This window comes from Durio zibethinus, chromosome 23, assembly GCF_047325235.1.
Source record: "Durio zibethinus cultivar Kanyao isolate XHJ-2024 chromosome 23, ASM4732523v1, whole genome shotgun sequence".
In the NCBI taxonomy this organism is placed as follows: Eukaryota; Viridiplantae; Streptophyta; class Magnoliopsida; order Malvales; family Malvaceae; genus Durio; species Durio zibethinus.
The window spans coordinates 14,811,449-14,821,778 of NC_143184.1; positions in this window are offsets into that span (position 1 = coordinate 14,811,449).

Consider the following 10,330-nt stretch of genomic DNA (forward strand, 5'->3'; position numbering starts at 1 on the left):
ATGAACTCCGTATGCCAAAGCCAACCCACGAAATGAGTGTGCGGGCACTCTACCGATCGGAGAGGCGAAATCCGTAAGTCGGGGATCGACCTGGTCCACCCTACGTGCTGTCGATCCTGCTGCTGGTCCTGCTGTCGTAACCCACGGTCTGGTCTAACCTTAGACTGGGAATGAATGAGACTTTATTAGATTACGGATGAATTCCGTATGCCTAAGTCAACCCACGAAACGAGTGTGCGGACGCTCAACCGGTCAAAGAGGTAGAATGTGCAAGCCGGGGATCGACCCGATCCCCCTCTGCATGCTGTCGATCCCGCTGTGGGTCCTACTGCTGTAACCCTCGATCTGGTTTGATCTTAGACTGGGAATGAACTCCGTATACCTAAGTCAACCCACGAAACAAGTGGACGGGCACTACGCCGACCAGAGAGGCGGGATACGCAAGACATGGATCGATCGGGTGATAGGTGAGTTCTGGCACATCTTCATATTTCTGCCATGCCAATGCCATTTTTATGGCTTGTAAATTCATGCAATGGTCCCCTAAGCCTTCATGTGAAGTTTCGTGCCAAAACGACCCGTTTTCTATTTTTCACGATTTTTGAAGCTTTTTGAGGTTTGGGATTTTTTAAAATATTTTTAGAAGGAGTTTTGGCCCCAAATTTGGTAGACATGATCCTTGTATTTTTTTTGGCATGCATAAAAACATTCAGCTAAAAACTCTAAGTGGAGAAGATTTTGTGACCGTTTCAAAAAAGTGTCCCCATTTTAGACACTTTAATGGCTACTGGCAGCAAACCTATAAAATCTGAAATGCTCTTTGAGGGGGTGTGAGTTCTCGAGGTTTGATGAGGGATAGGGGGCCAATATAAAGGATAGGCTCTTGATAGCCTCTGGTCCTTGGTTGGTCAAGACCGGGAATGCACTACGTATGCCTAAGTCAACCCATGAAACGAGCGTGCGGGCGCTCAGTCGACCGGAGAGCCAGAATGCGCAAGCTGAGGATCGGTCTGACCCCCCTCTGCGTGCTGTCGATCCCGTTGCAGGTCCCTCGGTTTGGTTAGGGCTTAGACCAGGAATGAACTTTGCATGCCTAATTCAACCCATGAAACGAGCGTACGGGCGCTCAACCGGCCGGAGAGGTAGGATGCGCAAGTCAAAGATCAACTCGATCCCCCTCTGCGTGCTGCTGTCGATCCCACCGCCGGTCCGATCTTAGACTGGGAATAAACTCCATATGCTTAGACTGGGAATGAACTCCGTATGCCTAAGTCAACCTACGAAACGAGCGTTCGGGCGTTGAGCCAGTTAGAGAGGCATAATGCGTAAGTCAGGGATCAGCTCGATCCCTCTCTGCGTGCTGTCAATCCTGTTACCGGTCCCGTTGCCACAACCCTCGGTCTGGCTGAGGCTTAGACATGCAATGAACTCCATATGCCTAAGCCAACCCATGAAACGAGTGTGCGGGTGCTCAATCGATCGGATAGGTAGAATGCGTAAGTCGGGGATCGGCTCGATCCCCCTACGTGCTGCCAGTCCTGCTGCTAGTCCTGCTGTCGCAACCCTCGGTCCGGTCCGATCTTAGACTGGGAATGAACGAGACTTGCTTAGACTGGGGATGAACTCCGTATGCCTAAGTCAACCCACGAAACGAGCGTGCAGGCGCTCAGTCGACCTGATCTCCCTCTGCGTACTGTCGATCCCGTTGCGGGTCTTACTTCCGCAACCCTTAATCCGGTCTGATCTTATAATGGGAATGAACTCCATATGCCAAAGTCAACCCATAAAACGAGCAGACGGGCACTACGCCGGCCAAAAAGACGGGATGCGCAAGTCATGGATCGATCGGGTGATAGGTGGGTTCAGGCACATCTTCATATTTCTGCCGTGCCAATGCCATTTTTATGGCTTGTAAATTCATACAATGGTCCCCTAAGCCTTCTTGTGAAGTTTCGTGGCAAGACGACCCGTTTTCTATTTTTCACATTTTTCAAAACTTTTTGCGGTTCAGGATTTTTAAAAAATTTTTTAGGAGTTTTGGCCCCAAATTTGGTAGACATGATCCTTGTATTTTTGTTGGCATGCACAAAAAAATTCAACTAAAAACTCGAAGTGGAAAAGATTTGGTGACCGTTTGAAAAAAGTGTCTCCATTTTAGACACATTAATGGCTACGGGCAGCAAACCTATAAAATCTCAAATGCTCTTTAAGGGGGTGTGAGTTCTCGAGGATAAGGGATAGGGGGCCAATATAAGGGATAGGTTCTCGATAGCCTCTGGCCCTTGGTTGGTCGAGATCGGGATTGCACTACATATGCCTAAGTTAACCCATGAAACGAGCATGCAGGCGCTCAACCGATCGGAGAGCCAGAATACGAAAGTCGAGGATCGACCCGGCCCCCCTCTGCATGCTGTCAATCCCACTGTGGGTCCCTCGATTAGGTTGGGGCTTAGACCAGGAATGAACTTCACATGCCTAAGTCAACCCATGAAACGAGCGTTCGGGCGTTCAGCCGATCGGAGAGCCAGAATGCGAAAGTCGAGGATCGACTCGACCCCCCTCTACGTGCTCTCGATCCCGCTGCGGGTCCTTCGGTCAGGTTGGGGCTTAGACCGGGAATGAACTTCACATGCCTATGTCAACCCATGAAACGAGCGTGCGGGCGCTCAATCGGTCGGAAAGGCAGGATGCGTAAGCCGAAGATCGACTCGATCCCCCTCTGCATGCTGCTGCCGATCCCGTTACCGATCCGATCTTAAACTGGGAATGAACTCCGTATGCTTAGACTGGGAATAAACTCCGTATGCCTAAGTCAACCCATAAAATGAACGTGCAGGAGCTGAGCCAGTCGGAGAGGCATAATGTGTAAGCTGGAGATCGGCCCGATCCCCCTCTACGTGCTGTCGATCTCGTTGTCAATCCCGTTGTCACAACCTCGGTCTGGCTGGGGCTTAGACATGGAATGAACTCTGTTTGCCTAAGCCAACCCATGAAACGAGTGTGCGGGTGCTCAACCAGTCGGAGAGGCAGAATGCGCAAGTCAGGGATCGACCCGATCCCCCCTACGTGCTGCTGATCCTGCTGGTAGTCCAGCTACCGCAACCATCGATCCGGTCTGATCATAGATTGGGAATAATGAGACTTGCTTAGACTGGGGATGAACACCGTATGCCTAAGTCAACCCAGAAAATGAGCGTACGGGCTCTCAACTAGCCAGAGAGGCAAAATGTGCAAGTTGGGGATCGGCCCCGTCCCTCTATGCGTGCTGTCGATCTCGCTGTGGGTCCTACTTTCGCAACCCTCAATCCAGTCCAATCTTATACAGGGAATGAACTCCGTATGCCTAAGTCAACCCACGAAATGAGTAGATGGGCACTATGCTAGCCAGGGAGATGGGATGCACAAGCCGTGGATCGATCGGGTGATAGGTGGGTTCAAGCACATCTTCATATTTTTGCCATGCCAATGCCATTTTTATTACTTGTAAATTCATACAATGGTCCCCTAAGCCTTCATGTGAAGTTTCGTGGCAAGATGACCCGTTTTCAATTTTTCATGATTTTTAAAACTTTTTACGGTTCGAGATTTTTTAAAATTTTTCTAAAAGGAGTTTTGGCCCCAAATTTGGTAGACATGATCCTTGTATTTTTGTTGGTATGCACAAAAACATTCAGCTAAAAACTCGAAGTGGAAAAGATTTTGTGACTGTTTGAAAAAAGTGTCCCCATTTTAGACACTTTAATGGCTACGGGCAGCAAACCTATAAAATCTCAAATGCTCTTTAAGGGGGTGTGAGTTCTCGAGAATGAGGGATAGGGGGCCAATATAAGGGATAGGTTCTTGATAACCTCTGGCCCTTGGTTGGTCGAGACCGAGAATGCACTACGTATGCCTAAGTCAACCCATTAAATGAGCGTGCGGGCGTTCAGCCGATCAGAGAGCCAGAATGCGAAAGTTGAAGATTGACCCAGCCCTCCTCTGCTTGCTGTCGATCCAGCTGCTGGTCTCTCGATCCGGTTAGGGCTTAGACCGAGAATGAACTTCACATGCCTAAGTCAACCCATGAAACGAGCGTAAGTTAGAGAGGCATAATGCGTAAGTTAAGGATCAGCCCGGTCCCCCTCTACGTGCTGCCGATCCTGTTGTCGGTCCCACTGCCATAACCCTCGGCCTGGCTGGGGCTTAGACATGGAATTAACTCTGTTTGCCTAAGCCAACCCACGAAACGAGTGTGCGGGTGCTCAACCAGCCGAGAGGCAGAATGCGCAAGTCAGGGATCGACCCGGTCCCCCTATGTGCTGCTGATCCTGCTGCTGGTCCAGCTGTCGTAACCATCGATCCGGTCTGATCTTAGATTGGGAATGAATGAGACTCGCTTAGACTGGGGATAAACTCCGTATGCCTAAGTCAACCCAGAAAATGAACGTACGGGCTCTCAACCGACCAGAGAGGCAGAATGTGCAAGCCGAGGATCGACCTCATCCCTCTCTGCGTGCTGTCGATCCCGCTGCGGGTCCTGCTTCCGCAACCCTCAATCCAGTCCAATCTTATACTAGGAATGAACTCCGTATGCCTAAGTCAACACACGAAACGAGCAGACGGGCACTACGCAGGCCAGGGAGACGGGATGCGCAAGCCATGGATCGATCGAGTGATAGGTGGGTTCAGGCACATCTTCATATTTCTGCCATGCCAATGCCATTTTTATGGCTTGTAAATTCATACAATGGTCTCCTAAGCCTTCTTGTGAAGTTTCATGGCAAGACGACCCGTTTTCTATTTTTCACGTTTTTCAAAACTTTTTATGGTTCAAGATTTTTTAAAATTTTTTTAGAAAGATTTTTGGCCCCAAATTTGGTAGACATTATTCTTGTATTTTTTTTGGCATGCAAAAAAAATTCAGCTAAAAACTCAAAGTGGAAAAGATTTTGTGATCGTTTGAAAAAAGTGTCTTCATTTTAGGCACTTTAATGGCTACGGGCAGCAAACCTATAAAATCTCAAATGCTCTTTAAGGGGGTGTGAGTTCTCGAGGATGAGGGATAGGGGGCCAATATAAGGGATAGGTTCTCGATAGCCTCTGGCCCTTGGTTGGTCGAGATCAAGAATGCACTACGTATGCCTAAGTCAACCCATGAAACAAGTGTACGAGCGCTCAGCCGATTGGAGAGCCAGAATGCGAAAGTCGAGGATCGACCCGGCCCCCCTCTGTGTGCTGTCGATGCTGCTGTGGGTCCCTCAGTCTGGTTGGGGCTTAGACTGGGAATGAACTTCACATGCCTATGTCAACTCATGAAACGAGCGTACGGGCGCTCAACCAGTCGAAGAGGCAGGATGCGCAAGCCGAAGATCGACCCGGTCCCCCTCTACGTGCTACTGCCGAGCGTGCCTTAGACTGGGAATGAACTCCGTATGCTTAGACTGGGAATAAACTCCGTATGCCTAAGTCAACCCACAAAACGAGCGTGCGGGCGTTGAGCCAACCGGAGAGGCATAATGTGTAAGCCGGGGATCGGCCCGGTCCCTCTCTACGTGCTGTCGATCCCTTTGTCGGTCCCGGTGCCATAATCCTCGGTTCGACTGGGGCTTAGACATGGAATGAACTCCGTTTGCCTAAGCCAACCCATGAAACGAGTGTGCGGGTGTTCAACCAACCGAAGAGGCAGAATACGCAAGTCAGGGATCGGCCCGATCCCCCCTGCGTGCTGCTGATCCTGCTGCTGGTCCTGCTATCGCAATCATCAGTCCAGTCTGATCTTAGACTGGGAATGAACGAGGCTTGCTTAGACTGGGGATGAACTCCGTATGCCTAAGTCAACCCAGAAAATGAGTGTATGGGCTCTCAACCGGCCAAAGAGGCAGAATGTGCAAGCCGGAGATCAGCCCCGTACCCCTCTGCGTGCTGCCAATCCCGCTGTGGGTTCTGCTTCTGCAACCCTCGATCCAGTCCAATCTTATACTGGGAATGAACTCCATATGCCTAAGTCAACCCACGAAATGAGCAGATGGGCACTACGTTGGCCAAGGAGACGGGATGCGCAAGCCGTGGATCGATCGGGTGATAGGTGGGTTCAGGCACATCTTCATATCTCTGCCATGCCAATGCCATTTTTATGGCTTGTAAATTCATACAATGGTCCCCTAAGCCTTCATGTGAAGTTTCGTGGCAAGACGACCTGTTTTCTATTTTTCACGATTTTGAAAACTTTTTGCAGTTCGAGATTTTTTAAAATTTTTTTAAAAGGAGTTTTGGCCCCAATTTGGTAGGCACGATCCTTGTATTTTTTCTAGCATGCACAAAAAAATTCAGCTAAAAACTCGAAGTGGAGAAGATTTTGTGACCGTTTGAAAAAAGTGTCCCCATTTTAGACACTTTAATGGCTACTGGCAATAAACCTATAAAATCTTAAATGCTCTTTAAAGGGGTGTGAGTTCTCGAGGTTTGATGAGGGATAGAGGGCCAATATAAGGGATAGGTTCTCGATAGCCTCTGGCCCTTGGTTGGTTGAGACCAGGAATGCACTACATATGCCTAAGTCAACCCATAAAACGAGCGTGCGGACACTCAACCGATAGAAGAGCCAAAATGTGCAAGCCAAGGATCGGCCAAACCCTCCTCTGCGTGCTACCGATCTCGTTGCGGGTCCCTCAGTCCGATTGGGGCTTAGACCGAGAATGAACTCTGCATGCCTAAGTCAACCCATGAAATGAGCGTGCGGGCGCTCAGTCGATCGGAGAGGTAGGATACGCAAGCCAAGGATTGGCCCGGTCCCCCTCTGCGTGCTACTATCGATCTCGCTGTCTGTCCGATCTTAGACTGGGAATGAACTCCGTATGCTTAGACTGGGAATTAACTCCGTATGCCTAAGTCAACCCACAAAACAAGCGTGCGGGCGCTGAGCCGATCGGAGAGGCATAATGCGTAAGCCGAGGATCGACCCCATCCACCTCTGCGTGCTATCGATCCCGCAGCCGCAACCGTCGGTACGACTGGCACTTAGACATGGAATGAACTCCGTATGCCTAAGCTAACCCACGACCGGAGGGGCAAAATGCGCAAGTCAGGGATCGGCCCGATCCCCTTTGCGTGCTGATGATCCTGTTGCTGGTCTTGCTGTCGTAACCCTCGGTCCAATCCGACCTTAGACTGAGAATGAACAAGACTTGCTTAGACTGGGGATGAACTCCGTATGCCTAAGTCAACCCATGAAACGAGCGCTCAACCGGCCAAAGAGGCAGAATGTGTAAGCCGGGGATCGGCCCGGCCCCCTCTGCGTGCTGCCGATCCTACTACGGGGGGTTTGCTACCAGAACCCTCAATCTGGTCTAATCTTAGATTGGGAATGAACTCCGTATGCCTAAGTCAACCGATAAAATGAACGGACGGGCACTACGCCTGCCAGAGAGGAGGCATGCGCAAGCCGTGGATCGATTGGGTGATAGGTGGGTTCAAGCACATCTTCATATTTCTGCCTTTGCCAATGCCATTTTTATGGCTTGCAAATTCATACAATGGTCCCCTAAGCCTTCATGTGAAGTTTTGTGGCAAGACGACCCGTTTTCTATTTTTCACGATTTTTGAAACTTTTTGCGGTTCGAGATTTTTGAAAATTTTTTTAGAAACAGTTTTGGCCCCAAATTTGGTAGACACGATCCTTGTATTTATGTTGGCATGCAAAAAAAAAATTCAGCTAAAAACTCAAAATGGAGAAGATTTTGTGACCATTTGAAAAAAGTGTCCCCATTTCAGACACTTTAATAGGTACTGACAGCAAACCTATAAAATCTCAAATGCTCTTTAAGGGGGTGTGAGTTCTCAAGGTTTGATGAGGGATAGGGGGCCAACATAAGGGATAGGTTATCGATAGCCTCTGGCCCTTGGTTGGTCGAGACCGGGAATGCACTACGTATGCCTAAGTCAACCCATGAAATGAACGTACGGGCGTTCAGTTAGTCGGAGAGCCAAAATGCGTAAGCCGAAGATCAGTCCGGCCCTGCTTTGAATGCTGCTGATCTCGCTGCGGGTCCCTCGATCCGATTGGGGCTTAGACCGAGAATGAACTCCGCATGCCTAAGTCAACCCACGAAACAAGCGTGTGGGCGCTCAGTCGACCGGAGAGGCAGGATACGTAAGTCGAGGATCGACCCGGTCCACTTCTGCGTGCTGCTATCGATCCCGCTGCCGATCCAATCTTAGACTGGGAATGAACTCTGTATGCTTAGACTGGAAATGAACTCCGTATGCCTAAGTCAACCCATGAAACGAGCGTACGAGTGCTGAGCCGGTCGGAGAGGCATAATACGTAAGCCAAGGATCTGCCCGGTCCCCCTCTGCGTGCTGTTGATCTCGTTGTCGGTCCCGCTGCCACAACCCTCGGTCCGAGTGGGGCTTAGACATGGAATGAACTCCGTATGCCTAAGCCTACCCATGAAACGAACGTGTGGGTGCTCAACCGACCGGAGAGGCAGAATGTGCAAGTCGGGGATCGACCCAGTCCCCCACTGCATGTTACCGATCCTGCTGCTGGTCTTGCTGCCGTATCCATCGGTCCGATCTGATCTTAGATTGGGAATGAACGAGACTTGCTTAGACTAGGAATGAACTCCGTATGCCTAAGTCAACCTACGAAATGAGCGTGCGGGCGCTCAGCCGCCTAGAGAGGCAGAATGTGCAAGCCGGGGATCGACCCGATCCCCCTCTGTGTACTGTCAATCCTATTGTAGGTCCTGCTACCGCAATCCTCGATCTGGTCCAATCTTAGACTAGGAATGAACTCTGTATGCCTAAGTCAACCCACGAAACAAGCGGACGGGCGCTACACCGGCCAGAGAGGCGGGATGCGCAAGCCGTGGATCGATCGGGTGATAGGTGGGTTCAGGCACATCTTTATATTTTTGCCATGCCAATGCCATTTTTATGGCTTGTAAATTCATACAATGGTCCCCTAAGCCTTCATGTGAAGTTTCGTGGCAAGACGACCCGTTTTCTATTTTTCATGATTTTCAAAACTTTTTACGGTTCGGGATTTTTTAAAATTTTTTTAGAAGGAGTTTTGGCCCCAAATTTGGAAGACATGATCCTTGTATTTTTTTTGGCATGCACAAAAAAATTCAGCTAAAAAATCAAAGTGGAGAAGATTTTGTGACCGTTTGAAAAATGTGTCCCCATTTTAGACACTTTAATGGCTACTGGCAACAAACCTATAAAATCTCAAATGCTCTTTAAGGGGGTGTGAGTTCTCGAGGTTTGATGAGGGATAGGGGGCCAATATAAGGGCCAAGTACCAGCACCCATTGCACATCATGTGTGCACAGCCCCTCGACCCCCCCAATCACCGAAACCCCCAATGTCGCTAGTTAGGTTCTCCGACAATGCTCCGATGATGGTGCCCCAGGTGAAAAAAATGTGGCACCAGCATATGCCCAAGCCCAGCATGTGCACCATGGCTCAAAATTGAACTTCGTCCAAGGCCTTGACCATCAATGGCACATGATGGCACATAGTGATGGCACATGTATCGACCATCATCGGCACAGGCTACCCTTTGGTACCGACACTTACCTTGATCGCCATCTGCACAAGCTGGGCCCTGGTGCGGATGGTTGCCTCGATCAGCATCGACACAAGATGTCCCTTGGTGAGGGCGGTTGTATCAAACACCATCGGCACATACGGGGTCGTGGTGCGGGCGGTTGCCTCGACCACCATTGGTACATGCTGAACCTTGGTGCAGGCGGTTGCCTCGAACACTATCGGCACAAGCCAGCCCTTGGTGTGGGCTCTTCCCTCGACCACCATCGACAGAAGATGGCCCCTGGTGCGGGCAATTGCCTTGAACACCATCGGCATATGCTGGCCCCTGGTGCGGGCGGTTACCTCGACCACCATCGGCAGAAGATGGCCCTCGGTGCGAGCGATTGCCTCAAGCACCATCGACACAAGCTGGCCCTTGGTGCGGGCTCTTGCCTTGACCACCATCAGCAGAAGATGTCCCCTGGTGCGGACGGTTGCGTCGAACACCATTGGCAGATGCTGGGCCTTGGTATGGGCACATGCCTCGATCTAGTACAGGCGGTTGCCTCGATCACCATCGACACACGTTGGCCCTTAGTGCGGGCAGTCGCATCGACCACCATCGGCACGCGCTGGCCCTTAGTGCGGGCACATGCCCCAACCACCATCGGCACCTACTCACCCTTGGTGTGGGATATGCCTGTTTGGAAAAAGTGTCCCCGTTTCAGACACTTTAACATCTACTGGTAGCATATCTGTAAAATCTCTAATGCTCTTTAGGGGGTGGTGGTCCGGCGTCCCCTCTCCCCCCTACGAA